General features: G+C 40.8%; 1 pseudogene; it reads left to right on the top strand.

Moving 5' to 3' along the window:
• Positions 1-329: 329 nt before the first annotated feature.
• LOC147422859 (uncharacterized) lies at positions 330-3676 on the top strand (annotated as a pseudogene).
• Positions 3677-18280: the final 14604 nt, after the last annotated feature.

The raw sequence follows: 18280 nt of genomic DNA, 5'->3' as shown, positions 1-18280 counted from the left end.
TTTTACGAGCACTGTCTGCTCTTCATTGAATTTGGGCATCAGCGACGAGGTGCTTCTCTCCCCCACGAGTCGCAGACCCTTTGCAGATGAGGTGTTGGGCCTCTCCCGCCCCCTGGCCAAGCTCTCTGCAAGCTCCCACATGTGCTTGGTGTCTGCGTGCAGTACTGCTGCGCCCTCTCAGCGGCAATAGCACCCTTCAAGCGGCATCTCTCCCCTCCCTCAAAGCCCCCGATAGGCCTCCGACCTAAAGTGAAGGTATTAACAAATTTTTCCACAATCAGCATGTCTGCGATTTTTTGAAAAATTATTAACTGGTCGAGCAAGTCGGAATGGAAAAGTTGACAATGGAGGTTGTTACTTACTTTATCATCGAACTGTGCATTCTGCATGACAGAACTCGCATTATCATCGAGGCAAAAGAAAGAAGGAAAGTACAGTAATGAGATTTGATTAGGTTCAATCTGCATTTTTATGTAGTACATTCCTCTTCAAAGCTATCTTTTTCATGTCCTTTTGGGCCTCCTTTCCATCTCTTAAATCTTAAACTCATGCAAGTCTACGTTCAGTGTCAGGAAGAGTAAGAGTTGTTGTGCGACTTAGGCGCAGGAACTTTGAGGAGCTAAAAAATGATGCTGATTTATTTGATTATGTGGAGTTGATGCCAGAGGTCTTCTTCCCATTCCCTACCTTGTTGCTTCATGGGAAACTTTACCGGCATTAGGTCAAGATAGGTTCTATATTGTGCCAATGCCTTGTCTTAATCGATCTGTCTTTTGCACTTGTCACAGCTGAAGCGACTGAAGCTGAGGAGGAATAATTGGGACTGTGAGACGTTCCAGTTTGATGAGATTCTGAATGAAATTGCTTCTCAGAAAGGAGTCTATGAAGTAGTGGCAAAGCCTCTGGTTGAGGTCCTTCATTGCCACCTACCATTTTCAACCCATTTTATTCAATAGATAGTGTTATACACAGGGAAATAGATTCTTTGCGTGCTTGTTCTTCGTGTCTAAAGATATTTGCTTAGATGTTGGTTTGGCTTGTGATAGTGGCCTATTCTGCAAGATATTTTGTATGTTATGTTTAAAACTCTATCTGATTGTATATACTTGGCGTCCCTCTTCTTTTTGCCTGAAAAGTGTGCTAGAGGGGTATAATGGCACTGTCATGGCATATGGTCAAATAGGCACACGTAAAACTTTCACCCTTGGCAAGCTTGGGGAGGAAGATGTTGCCGATTGTGGAATCATGGTTCGAGCCATGGAGGATATTCTTGCAGATACATCTTCTGAGCAAGGTTCAGTAACAGTCTCATATCTGCAGGTGACTGCTTTTGGCCTCAGTTTACTCGGTACATGTACATGCTTTGTAATCTCCTTAACACTAGGTTGGTAATGGGACACTTTTATGTCCTGGGACACTTTTATGTCCTGTTAAGTGACCATTTTCCTTGAATTATATCAAGAGTTTCAAAATGTATTTTGAGGTTCTATCTATCTAGAAAGTTGTCTCATAAGCTGAAAAAAAACTTGACATTTTTCTGGAATATCAATTCCATCTTTAACCTTGTGCTTGCACAACATTTTCACAACCTAAACTGTGTGAAAAAACAGGCCCTGTTTTTGGCTTTTTTCAACTTTTTGCAACTATACCACTCTAGAATTCATGTTTGTGAGGTCTATAATGCTAGAGAACTATTTTTAGTAGTCATCAACATGTCCTGATGCTTCTAGGGATAAATAAATGTTAAAGTTGTAAGTTATGACCAAATTACAAAAATTGTCAAATCCTGTTTTATAGCCAATTTTAGCTCTTCTATGATTTTTTTGGTGGTTTTTATGATATCCAAATGCAGTTTTGATTTTCTATGTCGCATATTGTAACATAAAGCTAATATTCCTTGAGTTTTGGGGCACCTAATACCCTATTTTGCATAGTACACAACGATGGTTGATTTTTTCAATTATAGAAGAAAACAAAACATTCTAGTATATCAAGTATAGCTTTTTCAATATTTCTAGTTTCTTGTGACAACTATATGCATTTTGTAGGTAGTAACCATATCTAGTCATAAGGATCAAATTTGGCTAGATATTGAATAGTTTCTATAGGATTCTACAACTCATAATGTTGAACCCAGTTTTTTCATGTTTGCTGTATTTAGCACTTCATCTTTGTCCCCAAGATTCCCCTTGGTAGAGATGTATTATTCTTTTGACATGCTCCATGGATCCTTATGAACCTAAAGGACAACAGGGAACTAAGAAAACATGCATATATTATTTGTATTGAGCGTGGCTATAGAAACTTTAATGATAGGTTTGCAGATTGGTAAAAATTCAACTTTTTTGTACCTATTGCTTTGGCAAAAAACAAAATAGCGAGTGAGAAGCAATCATATGTTTTGATCACCAACCCATTGAAGTTAACTAGGGAATTTATCTCAAGTCCTTAAAAAATCCCTAATCTTATTTTTATGCAACAAAACATAAGAAATGACTATTTTGATGAAAATGTACTGGTCCATCAACTTTGGAGGCTTGGTGTGACCAAAAGATGAGAAATTTTACAAGTTTCTTATTTTTTCCATGTGACGTAGTAGGCCTTGAACTATAACCTCATGAAAGGATTTTACAAAATGAGTGGATCTACTACGGTTTTGGAGGTTTTTTTCAAAACCCTGAAAGGACACTTTTATGTCCTATTAGGTTACCAACCTAGTGTTAAACCAAAGCTACCTTAATTGGGCCTTAAATACATTAGTCTTCTTGAATGTTTGTGTTCCTATAGAAATGCCTTTCAAAATACTACTGTTTTGGGCCAATGATTCGCCCACCCTTGACTGCATGTAGCTCCTATATCTGGCTGAACATACAATTGTCCAGCTCAAGATGAAGTTTCTGTTGTTATCCAACCAAAGACAAATAACAGACTGCTGGTGGAGGTGTCAAGCAATGATTGTTAGTCTAAAATATTAAGAGGCTCTAAGGAAAGCTTATGGTGACTCCTATTTGTGAAGGTCATGTCATCTATCATACAATTCAACATAGACTCTGGTGTTATACCGTCTACATAGTTGCAGTTATTTATACAGAACTCGGGAATGATGCATGTCACCTGTGCTGGTTTGATGTCTGAAGATATGCCAGAGAATTTGCATTTAATTCTCTGTATGTCTTTTACCTAGAGGCGTTGCCTCATGAGACTCAAGCTTTAAAATGCTGCACTGTAGGGTGTTGGTGGGGTTTCCCTTGCCTAGATTTTACTTCTCTTTGGGGCCACCACTAGTTCCTTTGCCCGCCTTCACATATCCGAGGTCACAACAAGCTTTCCAAGAATTCGTAGTGACATAACTACTGATGTGTGCATTAGTGAGTTGGACGGAAATGCAAGGCCTCATAGCGTCACCATCATCAAATTCGATGCAGTTGGTGATGGAGTTACCATTAATACTCATGTGTTTACAAATGCCATCTTTTACCTCAACTCTTTTGAGGATAAGGGGGGTGCCCAACTCTATGTTCCTGTTGGATGATGGCTGACGGGAAGCTTCAAGCTGATTAGTCATCTTACACTGTTTGTGGACAAGGACGCTGTCATGCTAGGCTCTCAAGTATGCTCTCTCTGCCCCATCCCCTATCTTGTTTTCTCATGTACGATACTCGCTGCATTTTCCTAGTTTCTCAGGCCCTCCATAGCCCTTAGATGAGACAATCACTACACTTTTCCTTATGGCAACCATATGGGGGATGCATACGGTTATCAGACTTTGGAATATAGTATGATTTAGATCCCCAAGACATTCTATATGTCGGATACCATATGTCACGTGACACATCCAACCCTATGTGTCCGTGGACAAGCTACACCATAACAGGATTTCCGTCAAGTCCAGTCAGTCTAGCTTAGAAGTGATCTGGCACTTTTGTGAGTCTATTCGTAGACTATGCATGCCCAGTCACTTAGTGTAGATGCATATCCTTTGGTTGCACACAACATAAGCATAAGCATTTACATCAGATCCCATCAGAGTCAGTTTGGGGATTTTTCCAGTGACCTTAGCCTAATTTCTCTATTTTTGACATTTTTCACTTATTTATTAAGTGACTTTTGTTGGGAACTGAGTAGGGAAAATTGGGTAAGTTAATATATAAGCAACCCAAAGCTAGCAATCTTTGGCAGATGAGCAAGGAGCACAACAGGCCACAGACAGCAGGTACTCCCTCTCTCTCAGCAAGAACCCATCAAGTACCTTCCCGCCAGCATCCCCTTCACCATAGCGTTTTCTTCATCGCCAAGACCTCCACTCAGCCTAGTGTTTTCAACAGACATCAGTACCGGTGACTTCACTCAGCCTAGCGTTTCCAAGATCGCCATAGAAGTTGCAGATGCTCTAGCATTTTCAGCCTTCAAGCATTGCAACAGTCAGCATTTTTGAGCAAAAATCAAAACAGCCTATTCAGCGATCTCAGCAGTGAATTCAGCAGTAAAAACGCAACCTTAGCACAGCAGATTCCAGTGTTTTGCCCAGCGTTTTTCAGCATAAGAAAAAGCAGCCATAAGCCTGCAGGAAATAGCGTTTTCAGCCCTTTACAGCCAGGTTTTCAGCTTTCAATCGCAGGAACAAATCAGCATTCTTCAAGGGCAATTACAGCAGTGATTTTCAGCCCTAAAAACGCAGCCAAACCTGCGTTTTCAGCCGCACAAATCAGCCCCAAATTTCTCCCAGATTTCAGCCTCTAAGTCATCGTCGTCGTCCCCATCGTCATCACCGACATAGTCCCAAGTTGTAACAGTCCATTGCATCGTCATTGTATCACTTGTGCAATCAATAAGTAGACCCCTCTCTTCGACAAGAGTGGGGCCTTCGGAGGAGGGTTTTTCAACCTCTCGGGTGTCGTATCTCTCTTCTCTCTTTCTCTCAGTCTTGTACACTTGCACACATAGTGTCCACTCACTTTGTTTGTGATCATAGCACTCTCCCTTAAGAACGGAAGGCTCTCCCTTCCATAAGAACTAAAAGGAACCTTGAGCACATATGGATCACCCATCTTGAGAAATACAACAGCCATTCCGTTGCACCTAACACCATACTTGAGGTTGACTATGCGGTAAGGTCAGAGTAATGTGTCCAACTTGCTGAGGCCAACCTGTGCTCAAAAAGGACTTAAAGAGTCTAAAAGATTCTGTACAATCTGAGTTGAGCTCTTGTTTAGCTAATATGGATTGTACCTGATGGGGAACAAAAGAACATGCTTCTTGTGACCTTTAAGTGTTATTTGCAGCTTGAAATTGGCCGGCCACTCCCTTGAGAAACTTGCACTCCTCTTTGGCTATTGTTGAGTCTAAATTTCAATTTGTCGTAGACAAAAAGCATGGTAAATATGTTTGATCTTATCTTACACATATTGTACACCAAATAATGTTTGAGTATGAAAGTGTGGTGAATTTACCATATGAGTATGAAAAAAACTATGCACAGGCTAATATTGCTAACATCCCTATCAATTGCTGCATGCGCTATATGGGGTCTTTATCGAGTTAGAGATGTGGATCATGTTCCAGATGTGTCCCTCTAGTATTTATGGTGTTTTTTTCTAGGCCAACATTTAGGATGAGGAGTTTCTTGAGGAAATTCTAGCTCAAGGAGTCAAAATGTGGGGTTTCAATGCAGAGGTTGGCTGGAATTCTACCCTAGACCATACATTGGATAGCAAAGGGAGCCACCATGAGACCATAAGCAGCAACAAAAATTTGTAATGAAAGTTGTAATGAAATCCATGCATGCTCCAACCGAGCCATGGCATCCAACCCTAGACCATACATTGGCTGGCAAAGGTAGCCACCCTGAGACCATAAGCAACAACGAAAAGCCAAGACTTTCTTGACCCTTGGGGTTGCCACCAAGGATAAAGCCCTTATGGGCCATAGTGTTAAGGTTAAGGATAGCAAGACCAGCACCAGCTGGCTTAAGCAGAAAAGACATTCTAGTTTGTTAATAGTCCCTTCATTTAGGAGCCCTTTAGGAGGAGGACTTGCAAACAGGGAATATTGGCTTTAAACTTGGATATGTGAGTATTGTTTATCACAACACTTGGAATATACTTGCAAACAGGGATTATTCGCTTTAAACTCAGATTTGTGAGTATTGACTATCGATTTTTACCTTTAGTTCTTCTAGCTATCCACAAAGCTTTCTTTTCTATGTAGTTACAAATTTTATAGTCTCGATTTCCCACATGGTCATATGGCTTGACAGAGTGTGTTATCTTGAGCTATAGTTTCTTGCCAAGACACTTCTAGCATACCTTGGGTCTGTGTGTCACACATACATAGTGTCTTTATTTGTATATTATTACAAATACAGTCTCAATTTGTCACATGGTCATATGGCTTGACCGGGTGTGCCATCTTGAGCTATAGATTTTTACCTTCAGTTTTTTTACCTTTCAAAGTGATGGGTCACATTAGGTTAATGTAGGACACTTCATTTCTTCTAGCTATCCATAAGCTTTCTTTCTATGTAGCTAAAAATTTTATAGTCTCAATTTCCCACATGGTCATATGGCTTGACCGGGTGTATTATCTTGAGCTATAGTTTCTTGCCAAGACACGTCTAGCATACCTTGGGTCTATGTATCACACATACGCAATGTCTTTATTATGCAGGTCATACCACCACTTTGAAGTTAGATTACTTTGACTCTATTGAGAATGTGTTTGATTTTAATGTGTAAGACAATCCTTAAGTCCCACGTGGGAGCCCAAAATGAGGTGGATACTTTTTTTGGAAAAAGAAATTATGTGATGAAAATCCCATGTGGGAGCCCACGAAAAGGGTGTATTGATTTTTTTTTAGAAAGAGGTCTCTGTACAAAGGAGACTCTGGCAAAATTTTTAGGATTTATATTTTATGTGCAAACTCAAAATTAAATACTGATGGTGTTTTTTTTGCTTAAGCATAGACGTGCATTCATATCACATATAATTGTTTTTGTTCAAAAAGATTAATCTTTTATTGAGGTTTTTTGTAATGTGTTTTGATTTGATGAGTGAAGTTTTTATGGTTGTTTAAGAGTATGCATCATTTGTTATTTAGAGAACAATCCATTTCATATGTGTGCCTTAAATCCCATGTGGGAAGCCTACTAAGTAGGTGGCTAGTATCATATGTTCTGAGATTAAGATTTGTATCAGTTTACAAGGCAAATGGTATTTGTTTTTTGACAAATTACATTGAAACGATTGGTTTATTTTAATTTTGTATTCATTATATTTGTTGCTTTTCATGGTTTGTTCTCTTAACATCTATTGCAAATGAAGACACACTACAATGTACACTTCTGTTCATTTGCAGTTCAACATGTATTTTTGCAAAAGAATTCTAAAATTGTTATGTTACTAGTATACATAAAATAGTGGGTCATTACATTCCGTACGAAATCCGTATGAGGGGGGTTGGCTCATTGCGAGAACGTCCGTATCTTGTCCGTATGTAGGGGGTTAGGCTAGCAAGTAAAATACCGTATATAGGGGGGTTTCTCTAATTTTGATGCATGCAGGTGACATCCCCCCATTACTAATAGTGAATCCCCCGGGGTTTCAGGTTACAGATTAGTCCTTTAGCTCAAATTGAATATCTCATTTGTTGACTCACTTAGCTCAAATTGAAGTGATATACATAGACCAATTACAATAGCTAGCAAAAATTATACTATATTTGTGATAAAATTGCTAACTTGGTTAAAGTTGACACAGGGACCATGTTGCAGGCAAAGAATTGGAAAATTGCTAGGAGTTGAATTCAGGTCAAGTAGAAAAAATGGATAACAATTCAATCCGTCGGTAAGTACTCTATCCAGGGCTTAACAAGTCTATATGAACCTTAGAACTGGTCATATACTAACAAATCAAGGAATACTTGGAGAGACCGCTAGTAGGATATCCACCAAAGAGAGTGTGAATCAAGGTGATCAATTGGGTACTATCTTTGAAGAAGTCCTAGACACTTATTCCAACTCAACATCTGAAATGTCTTCTTATTCGACTTAGTCAGGAGCCGGAATGATAGTGCGATATAAGCACATACTCACCTTTTATAAGAGGGTGAAACCATGTATAGGTGGTCCAAAAAGGGCTTCGTGGATGCTCCTTTTCAAAGTAGTTTTGGGGAATTTTTGAGTCTACATTTGATTTGTGGGGGAGGAAACTCAATGATGAGTAATGAAGATGGGGGGAATTTTTTTAAAAATAGGGGTATGCCTTTTTTATCGCCCCCTGTAGTTCTTGGATGTGTTGGACGTATGAGCACCCCCTGCCTCTCCTTCTCTACGTGGGCACAAAGCATGCAAGTTAAGGGTAGTCTTTGTGCGTGATCTTTACATAGAGTAGAGCTCCTTTCTCTCCTTGTTTGTGTGGTGTTTTTGCAACGCATTTCCTTTCTTTCCTCTACACGCGGTTCTCTGTTGTGTGTACTTAGTTCTCCATCTCTCTCTCTCTCTCTCTCTCTCTCTCTCTCTCTCTCTCTCTCTCTCTCTCTAAGGATGGAGCCTTCTTGCCAGTTAGGTGTGTGTGAGTGTATGTGACATGGTTGGTCTTGTTGATGTATGGGCTCTTCATGATGTATGTTCATGTGTTGAGCTCTTTTTCTTTATGTTTTCTTGATCCGGCTCCGTGCCCACCAGTACATAGTTGATCACAGTTTCTCGAGAAGTTCACAGGCTGCTTAGGCGATTATTGGGCGGCAAAGAAAAGGGAACAAAGAGAGCGGCAAAGGCAGCAGACTTTTTGTGCTGACAAGTTGAAGGATGTCCAGCTCGATGAGAAGCAGAAAAGGAAGATTCTTTGTGCCATGTCAAGGTGCTGGGAAGAGCAGACGCAAGGATTGACAACCAAACTCCAAGGAGAGAATTTTGAACAGCTACTCCAGCAACCAGTATTTTGCAACCTGCAAAAGTTGGCACATTCTATACAGAGAGCAGTTCTTTTCAACATTCGCAACACCTTGTCAAAAGTCAAGGTCCCACACTCAGCCACAAAAATGCCTTTCAAGAGGGCATTAGTGATGGCAGGCATTAATTCGAGGGACGAAGAAGATGCACGTCCCTTTACGGATAGGGCACTTGCAAAGTCGTTGGGCATACACAGAAGAGACATCGGTTTTGCAAATGCACGACTCCATTTAGAGGATGAGAAGAGTCCTTTTCTAGTCTTAGCATTTTAACGACAAGCTCATCGTTCCACAAACATCACAGAGGAAATTAAGGAGGTTGTGTTTGGTTTCTGGACAACAGAGACCCGAGTCTCTTCGAATCAAAAGGACATATGCCAAAGGCGTATCGGCAGAAAGGCTATTCTTATGCATCCATTGCATTTGTTGGATCAACCTCAGGTATTATCAACCACTTCCAAGTAGTATATTGGCCAATTTTCACCACTATCAAGCTGTCACAACCACAATCAAACTGTAAAAAACCGTTGTCAAGTAGTATAGTGACCACTGTTCACCACTTTCAAGCTGTCAGAACCACTTTCAAACTATAAAGAACCTATGAGAACTGAGAAAACAATTGAAAAGTGGTTGAATCCCCCTTCAAGTACTTTGCAAAGCAGTTAAAGTATTGATAGTGATTAAAGTACCTAAAATACTTCTTTCAACCACCTTAGTGTGGAAATTTCTACTTTGCAAAGTGATAAAATCGTTTTTAACCATTTTAAAGTATTTAAAAAACAACGTGCAATCTATCAAGTGCTTAGGTGAGCACCTATGTAAGTACTTGGAAGTTTTCAAACCACGTGAAGGTGATTGAAAGTGAAAAACAAACCACTTAATGACCACTTCCAATCTTTTTAGATGGTTTTAAGTGCTTCAAGTGGTTTGAAATCTGCTAAGTTCTTGGGTAAGAACCTTGAAGATTTCAAACCACTTGAAGATGATTGAAAGTGGTTTGATGACCCTTTTTTCAATCACATTAAGGTGGTTTTAAGTGCTTCAGGTGGTTTGAAATCTGGCAAGTACTCAAGTGAGAACCTATATAAGCACTTGGAAGATTTCAAACCACTTGAAGGTGATCGAAAGTGGTCATCAAACCACTTGAAAGTGGTTTGATGAACTTTTCCAATCACCGTTAGGTGGTTTTAAGTGCTTCAAGTGGTTTCAAGTAGTTCAAAGCCGCTTTTAAACATGTAAAACCACTTCTAAGTGGTTAATGCTCCTCTTGAGTGCTTTTAAAAACCTAAGATTTGGGTGTTATCCAACTGAAGGTGATTGAAAGTGGTAAACAAACCACTTGAAAGTGGTTAAATGACCACTTTCAATCACCTCTAGGTGGTTTAAAGTGCTTGAGTGAGAACCTATGTAAGCACTTGGAAGATTTCAAACAACCTGAAGGTGATTGAAAGAGGTCAACAAACCACTTGAAAGTGGTTTGATGAAATTTTTCAATCACCTTCAGGTGGTTATGAGTGCTTCAGGTGGTTTCAAGAAGTTTAAAGCCCCTTTCAAACATGCAAAATAGCTTCTTACTGGTAAATGTTCCTCTTATGTGCTTTCACAAACACAAAAATGGGTGTTATAACTTGTAAGTGATGGTACCTACCATTTTGGGTATTTGTTGTCACATTATCTCTTTATTGCCCACTTTTTTGTGCAGGTATTCAGTCAAGTGAGCATTTTGGTCCACATCTGCTATGTGCACTCGACAATGGGCGACATCATAAAAATTCTCCATTTTTATATATCTGATGACAATGTACATGACACATTGTTCATTCAACACTTCTTTCTTTTGTATGACCAGTCGTTGAAGGACCATGGTTTTTGTTTAAAGTGACTCTGGGTATGGTATGATGGTGAGGCATCACAATTCAAAGCACGATAGTCTTTCTTCTTTGTTGCGAGGTTTTCTCAGCTTACTGGATTTGAAATGATGCACAAATATTTTGGGTCAGGGTCATGGAGAAGGTGAGCATGATGGTGCTAGCGCAATCATAAGCACAATCATAAAGAGGGCATTAACCCATGAGCAATTGAAGGTGGATGGACACCCCCTGTATAATGCAGCAACAATGGTCAATTACCTCACCCCAATGACCAAGAGGAAAGGCTATTGGTCATCCGTGAACAAGGTTGATAGGGTCTTTTGGGAAATCAAGGTGGGTGATGTGCTGAGAGATATAGAATGGGATTGAAAGAAAATCAGTGGATCACGTTTGATGCATTGTGTAAATTCTTTCTCTTCAACAGATACGATTGCACTGAGGTGTAAAAATCTGTCTTACTTCTGTCATGCTTGTGTGCATGGTCAATGGAGAATATGTGCAAACAAAGCTCACGTAGAAGCATGGCAGTAGTTGAGGATTATACCAACAGAGGATGACATAGATGAAGATGTTTGAAGAGACAAGGAGATTGATACACCTATGTATGTTGGCCATCACAATTATTTGAGCGATGCCTTACGAGTTGGAGATAACTTTGCGGTCAACACTAAGGAGGAAGATTCTGATTTTTATATATTGAGGTGTTGCATGGAGAAGAGGCTATTCACCGCGACTCAGAAGGATGCGTGGCACAATCTGTGGGACACATGTCTAACCTCACCATCCTATCTTATTGCAGAATAATAGAGAACCACGATTAATTTGTCAAACCATGGGACGAAGCTGACTCGATAGTGCATAGAGGCTACAAGAGGTTGTCAATCTCTTGGAAAACAACTAACAACTCGTATCTAACTCAAGCTACACCCAAGTGACTGAAATCACCAAAAGCCAATCGCTCATCGGCAAGCAAATCACATCCGTTATAGCATCAAATGACATCCAAATGTAACGAAACTTCTAGGACGAGTTTATAAGACCTAAGCACACATGCCTATGGCCTCAAATCCCACTTTAGGTCAAGTTCCAAAATCGCGATTATTAACAGCAGTGGATTTTTGACCTAGTCGTTTCTTCGACCCAGAATGCAAAATGCTTAGCAATGATGCCCCAATACCCCGCCTATGCTTATTTTCCATTTTAAAAGTGTAAATTCCTAGTTATGATGAAATTAGGCCGCGGGTCAATGACGCCAAAAGCTCGAAATATTGTGAACTGCTTATGTCAATATGTAGAGCTCTTACATGCGGTTGCAATGCAACAAATGCATTCGCAATGTGACAACCGGAGAGGGAGTAGGAAGCGCAAGAAGGAGACAAGTGAGTGTCGTTAGCGCACACTGTGTATTTCTTATCCAAAAACTTACAAAAATTGGCTTTTATACCTTAGCCAAGGTTTTTGGGTGGTCAAAAGTAATAATCTGGAGTTCTACCAAAGCTAGAAATTGAATGGCTGATACAATCTGGAAGCTTGTAGCCCCGACTCATTAATTACAAGGTTTATTAAGAAAACAGGAGTTACAATATTCCCTTTATCAAAATAATAATTGTTTTTACAAGGAGAACTCTGAAAAATGGTGTCCGCGTTAGCTTGCTACTAACATTCCCCCTCCTCACCTGTGTCGTCCCTTGACACAACTTTATGGGCTGAAGTAATCTTCGGGTTGACGGCGGGCGAGGCAGTCCTTCAGTGCTTCCAGTGCTTTTTTATATCTGATTTTGCGTTCTTTGTCTGGCACTTGCAAAAACTGCATGGTGACTTTGTTTTTGAGTTCCACTATCGAGTAGCCTACAAATCTTGCCGTGAGGTTGCTTATCACCGGTGCAAATATCTTCATTCGCCAGGTGAAGAAGCCAGTGTAAAATGCCTCCTCAAAAGCTAGCATATTGTGCGAGGGCAGAAACATGTATCGGGCATAAAAGCCATAAAGAACTTCCTTTGAGGGCTCCCCACTTAGACCATAGCAGAGGCCTTTGTTCCCTTCTAAAAATGAGAGCCATGGGGCTCCTGTCTGCTCCCGATCATTGAAGACCTATATGCATGTGAGTAGCATCCGAAAGATTTTATATAGCATGGCACAGGAGAGATCTGGCAGACTTTTGAAGAAGGTCATGGCACCCGTTAGGGTTTTCACCATGTATTCTTCTGTTGCTTGGCCTCTCTCTGGAGCTAGCAACCTGGGAAAGTTTAGCCATGTTGGCCTCTTCTTCTGCAGTGCTTTGTGTGCTTTCCATGTCCTTACTCGAGGTATAGGGCAAAATGTTGGATCTTTCTGTATGGCCGCAGGTGCTCTCGTGAGTAGGAATCAAGTATCTTGGATTCTTGTTCAACCAGCTTAGCCTCCACTTCGGGTGGTCTTGATCTGTGCCATCTTCTTGCATATCCCGGTATAATATTTCCTTTACCTGTAAGAGTTTGACCTTGATGAAAGGGTATGGCAGGGATTGTTGGTGCCATTGAGCATTGATTTGATTGGGAGTGAGCTGTGTGACGTTGACAGAGTGTAAAATTCTCAACTCCCAATCCATAGCTGCCTTCCACTGCTCATCTACCTCCAAGGCGATCTTCTCCTTTAGTGCATCTTCTTGAGCCTTTGACAGTTGGACCATCGGCACTCTGTCTTCCTCTGTGATTTGGACTTGAAAATCTTCTCCCCCACTCGGCTCTGCTGTAGACTGCGTCTCAAAGTCAGCAAATGAGACCGAGGGGATTTCCACTTGGGGCGTCTCTGAAGTGCCTGCCTCTTCCTATATGTCTGGCTTTCCATCTTTGAGGAGTTGGTTTACTCTTTTCAATTCTGCAATCTCTTTAAGGAGCTCCTCCTCTCTTTGGACCCGCATGAGCGCCAGGTCTCTACGTTGTGACTACTCCAGCTTCAACTCTAGCTCTAAATCTCTGTTTTTCTTTTCAAGTGCTTTATACACCTCATATGTTCCCTTGATCGAGGCCACGGCTAGATTTTCTCTTAATTGCCACAAGAAAGTGGCCTGATCATTAATTCTTTGTTCAGAATACTGCAGAGATGTGTTCGCTATATCTAATTGTACTTGAATCTTTTGAGCTGATAGAGAGGTGGTAAGAAGTTCATTTGTCACTTCTATCAACTGCTCATCTTTCACTTTGCAGACATCAGATAGCTTAGTGAGGAGGTCACCCAACTCCTCCATTTCCTTCTGTTGGCTGTCCCTAACTATCTGATGTCGTTCTGCTTCAATCTTTAGCTCTTGTACCTGATTTTGGATATCAGTAATTGTAGCCATTCTATCTTCGAGCTCTCCTTGAAGAGCATCGATGACCATTTCTAATTCTTTGGCTTTAGTACTGCGGCTAAAGGCTGCTGAGATGAGTTTCTCTGTCATGATCTGCATCTGCCTTGTATACTCATTCACTTGTAGAATGACTTCATCATTGGACTACCACTCCTCTTGTCTTGCAAGTTGAGATGGGCCGGCAGCCTCTTGTGTTGTTTCTTGCTGTGTTGTTATTGTTGGTGTTTCTATAGAGATGGTTGCTTCCTGGCCATCCTGAGGTTTTGAAACCTCGATAGTTTTTGGCTGAGTGGAAACAAGTTGTGTGGTCTCAACCCTTACAGTTTCTTCAGTTGTATGCCTTCCTACCTTCTCAATGTCGGTTTCTTCCTCATGTGTAGTGGTTTGCTCCTTTTCTTTATCTTCTTCTTTATCAGTTTCATCTGCCGGCTTGTGAGTCTCCTCGGTTGTCTGTTCTGGTTCTTGTTTAGCTTCCTTTTCTTCATGTTGTTTGGCGTGGTTAGCTTGCTGTGTAGCTTCCGTTTGGTGGGTGAACTCGGACTCTCTTTCCTTTCTAGTCTCAACTTCTTCAGTGGTTTCTTGGCATGGCGGTGATGATGGTGGAGTGGACATGGGCTGGTCCTGTTGTTCCGGCGGCGGTGAGGTGGGTCGGGGAGATGCTGGCCTTGCTCTTGAGTTGCTACTTCCTTAGCTTTCTTGGTTGCTTCTTCTGCCTCTTTCAGCTTCAAGGCCTCTGCCTCTTGGTAGATTCTTTCTAAATGATCCTTGGGATCCTCGGCCTCTTTCCTTGAATGATGTTTTGTTCGAAGTCCCTTCAAGCCGGTGGGTACCCACTTTTCTGGGTCTTTTCCCTATGCTTGCCTAGTGCGCTGATACGCCTGTTTTTCTCTTTCAGATCTCGCTTGCTTTTGAGTTGGCTCCTCTTGGTGGGCATCCACAGCTTTTTGCTTCATTTCTTCCCTCCTAGCTCTTTTTTCTTCGTTGCCAGAGCTTTCACTGCTATGCTGCTCGGATGAACTGTCATCAGAGTCATCACCTGATTTAAATGATTACTTACCAGATCTTGGAGAGGGAGGAACTGCCAAGATCCATGTGTTCTGATCCAGGGCAGGCGGTAGGTTGTCGGCCATGCCGATGGCATGATAGGCTATTATGGTCAAGACTTTAGGTGCACCCAAGTAGGTTATCTTTCCCTCCTTCTTGGTGTCCTTCAATGTTGTTAACACATATTGTGCGTGGTCCACCGGTTGTCTGGTGGTTGACTTCAGAACTTGTGTAAAAGTTGTGGCCACGGCGTGATTTGGTGTCGTATACCTTGGTGTCCTTTTTGCCAAGAAATGGAAATGTTGGTGGTACAGACGGGCTGGCTCTTCCACCTGCTTGTGGATGAGATCGGAAAATGTAACCGCAACTATTTCCTTTGTAAACGTGCCCATTGTTTTCCTATCTCTTGCCCGCATGGTCATCCCTTCAGTGGGAAATCTGAGTGCCTCTGCCACTATTTCCTTTGTAATCACAACCTCTACCTTATTTCCTTGGTTGTCTGAGAGTTGGGAAGTTCTGTCTTCCTTGATGGTGGACAGAAGCTCGTAATCTTTCTGAAAGTCTACTCCGCAGGGCTCTTGTTCATAGAAGTGTCGGAGTCCCAACCTGCGGTTAGCCTCTTTGGTTTCTCGCTTTGCTGCAACATCATAAACCTCTTTGGGCAAGAGCTGCAACTCCACCGGATGTCCTTCTTCACTCTTAAATCTGCCCGTGAAGACCGTGGTGTGGTGTTTTTCTAACTGCTCTTGCCTTTGCTGCCTTTACTGACTTGGGGTCCAGTTGATACTGGGGCAGTTCTTGCAGTTTCTCCTTTTGGTTTAACTTCTTCTTGGCCTTCGCGGTGGCTTGCATTGTTTGTGTTCAGTGAATAGAGTGCAAAGTTAGCGGAGTTGTCAGATTTTTCTCCAGAATGTCCTTTTAGACTAAAATGCTGATAATCTGGTCCAAATTGCTTCAAACCAATTTTTGAACAAGAAAAGATGCATAAAATCATGCAAGGAACAAAACTGTATGGTCAAAACAAAAATTTGCAACCAAAGTAAATAATCGCGATTATTTACAGCTGGGAAAATTTTCAACTTTTTTGCAAACTTGGCTTTACAAGCTTGAAGTATGTGACATTTGCATGCTCTGAGGGAAATATGGGCTCATTTTGATGTACAGGGTGAAAATAGTACCAGATTTTGGCTTTAGGTCTCTGAAACAGTAGATATAAAGGAAAGTTGAGTTTTTGAAATCCAAATTGACTCAAAATTGGCTAGTGGGCTTATCACATCATGTACTTTGGATGTATGATGACAAATTTTCAAAATTACCCCATTTTGGCCAAAAAGTAAATAATCGCGATTATTAACTTTTCTTCCCAAATTGACATTTTTTGGCATAGACTGGTTCTAGGCATGGTATAGACCTTGGGTATGAATTATGAGGTGATTTGGATCAAGAAAAGTTGTTAATAACCCAAATTTTGGCTTTCACAGACTTCCTTGCGTTTTTTGCCAATTTTGCAAGTTAAGGGTGGTCATTTTAGCTCATACTTGATTTTTGGCATGGAATAGGTGTGTACATATGATAGGTGAGGTGAATTGACAATTTACATGCAAAAATGTTACAAAAGTAAATAATCGTGATAATTTACAACAGTGACAAAAACTTTGCATTTCACATAAATTTTGACCTAAACATGTTTCATACACCTAATACAAGTCCTAATTTGAATTTGGTCAAGTTTGGTCATGCCAGCACCACTTTGTGCTCCGTCGACTCTGAATTCACCATTTTTTGTGATTACTCTGTCTGTTAGGTTTGTCGGTAAACTTTGAGGCTTTGGACTTGTCAGTAACCTCGTCGTGAAGCTACCTGTCCAATTTTGGCTCATTTGGAGTCAGTTTGGCCTCGTATGTCAAATTTGATGCTTTGTAACCTTCGAGCCATTTTTTGCTTTTCAAGGGCTTTACTTGATGGATTTCTCTAGACCAATCATATACATTGTATATGAGCCTCATTAGCAAGCCATCTGTGGGGTCAGGTCAGAATTCTGGCCTTTCCCAAAAAACCCTAATTCTCTACTGAGGACCCCCTTGACCCCAGTTGAATGATCATCTGATGGTATGGAATGGTTCTATTATGTTAGGGCATGCTATGGTTCAAATCCCATCCGATTTGGTCAAGCTGGCAGGCCGCTATGGTCACTTTTAGGTCGTAGGTCTTCGTGCACTACTCGGCTTCTAGGGCTTTAGACTAGCCATCGGCTATACAAAATGGATCATGGATTAGTAAGGAACTTACCCCTCATGTCTGGTGTGAGACGGCACTGAAAAAGGTCAACTGTGGGCTCCGAAAATGACGCGCGAAAGAAGCCGAAATGCTCTCTCTACAAAGCTCCAAGTGGAAATGAAGTGGTTTTAGCCTACCCTGGCTATCTATATCTAGACTTCCCAAACCAATTTTCCCCAGATTCCCCCGTTAGTCCTATTAGGCTGTGAAATCTATGTTAGACTCAAAAATTTCCAAAATCGGATTCCTGTTGCTCATTCTGCAAGAATTTTGCAAAAGTAGGCTTGGCCGCTTAATTTGGCCTTCCCGCTTTCATCTTTTGATTTCGTTGAAAATTTTTGTGCTTGTCCGCCTTGTCTTTTTTATCACCATCGTGTCTTCCATTTTTCCATCTGAGATTCCCTGCTATTTATTATTAATTTTTGAACTTTTTATTTGAAAAAATCAAAGAAAATAGAAAAATACTCTAAAAAAGAAAAGTGAAAATCCAATGATTAAGAAAATCCCTTGAAAAACACAGCTTTATTGTTTTTTGTTGGATTTCTCCATTTTTAAACCTCCTTTTCAACAAAAATGACAAAAAATACCCAAAAAAGGACTATTTTTGATGATTTTCTGATAGTATATACACTATTTACACTCATCGGGAAGATATTATCAGTGAATTTTCCCTTGTTGATGAATTATAAGAGCATTATTAGGTAGTTTTGCAAAAGATCACACATTAACATGAAACTTTTTCCTCCCTCTTCAAACATTGCCCTTAATTACTTAGTATTTAGTAGTACCCTTCCACCCCTCCTAGATGGCGT

The sequence above is a fragment of the Adiantum capillus-veneris genome, chromosome 27, assembly GCF_014529385.1.
Source record: "Adiantum capillus-veneris isolate H3 chromosome 27, ASM1452938v2, whole genome shotgun sequence".
Taxonomy (NCBI): domain Eukaryota; kingdom Viridiplantae; phylum Streptophyta; class Polypodiopsida; order Polypodiales; family Pteridaceae; genus Adiantum; species Adiantum capillus-veneris.
This window is presented reverse-complemented; position numbering and strand designations above follow the sequence as displayed.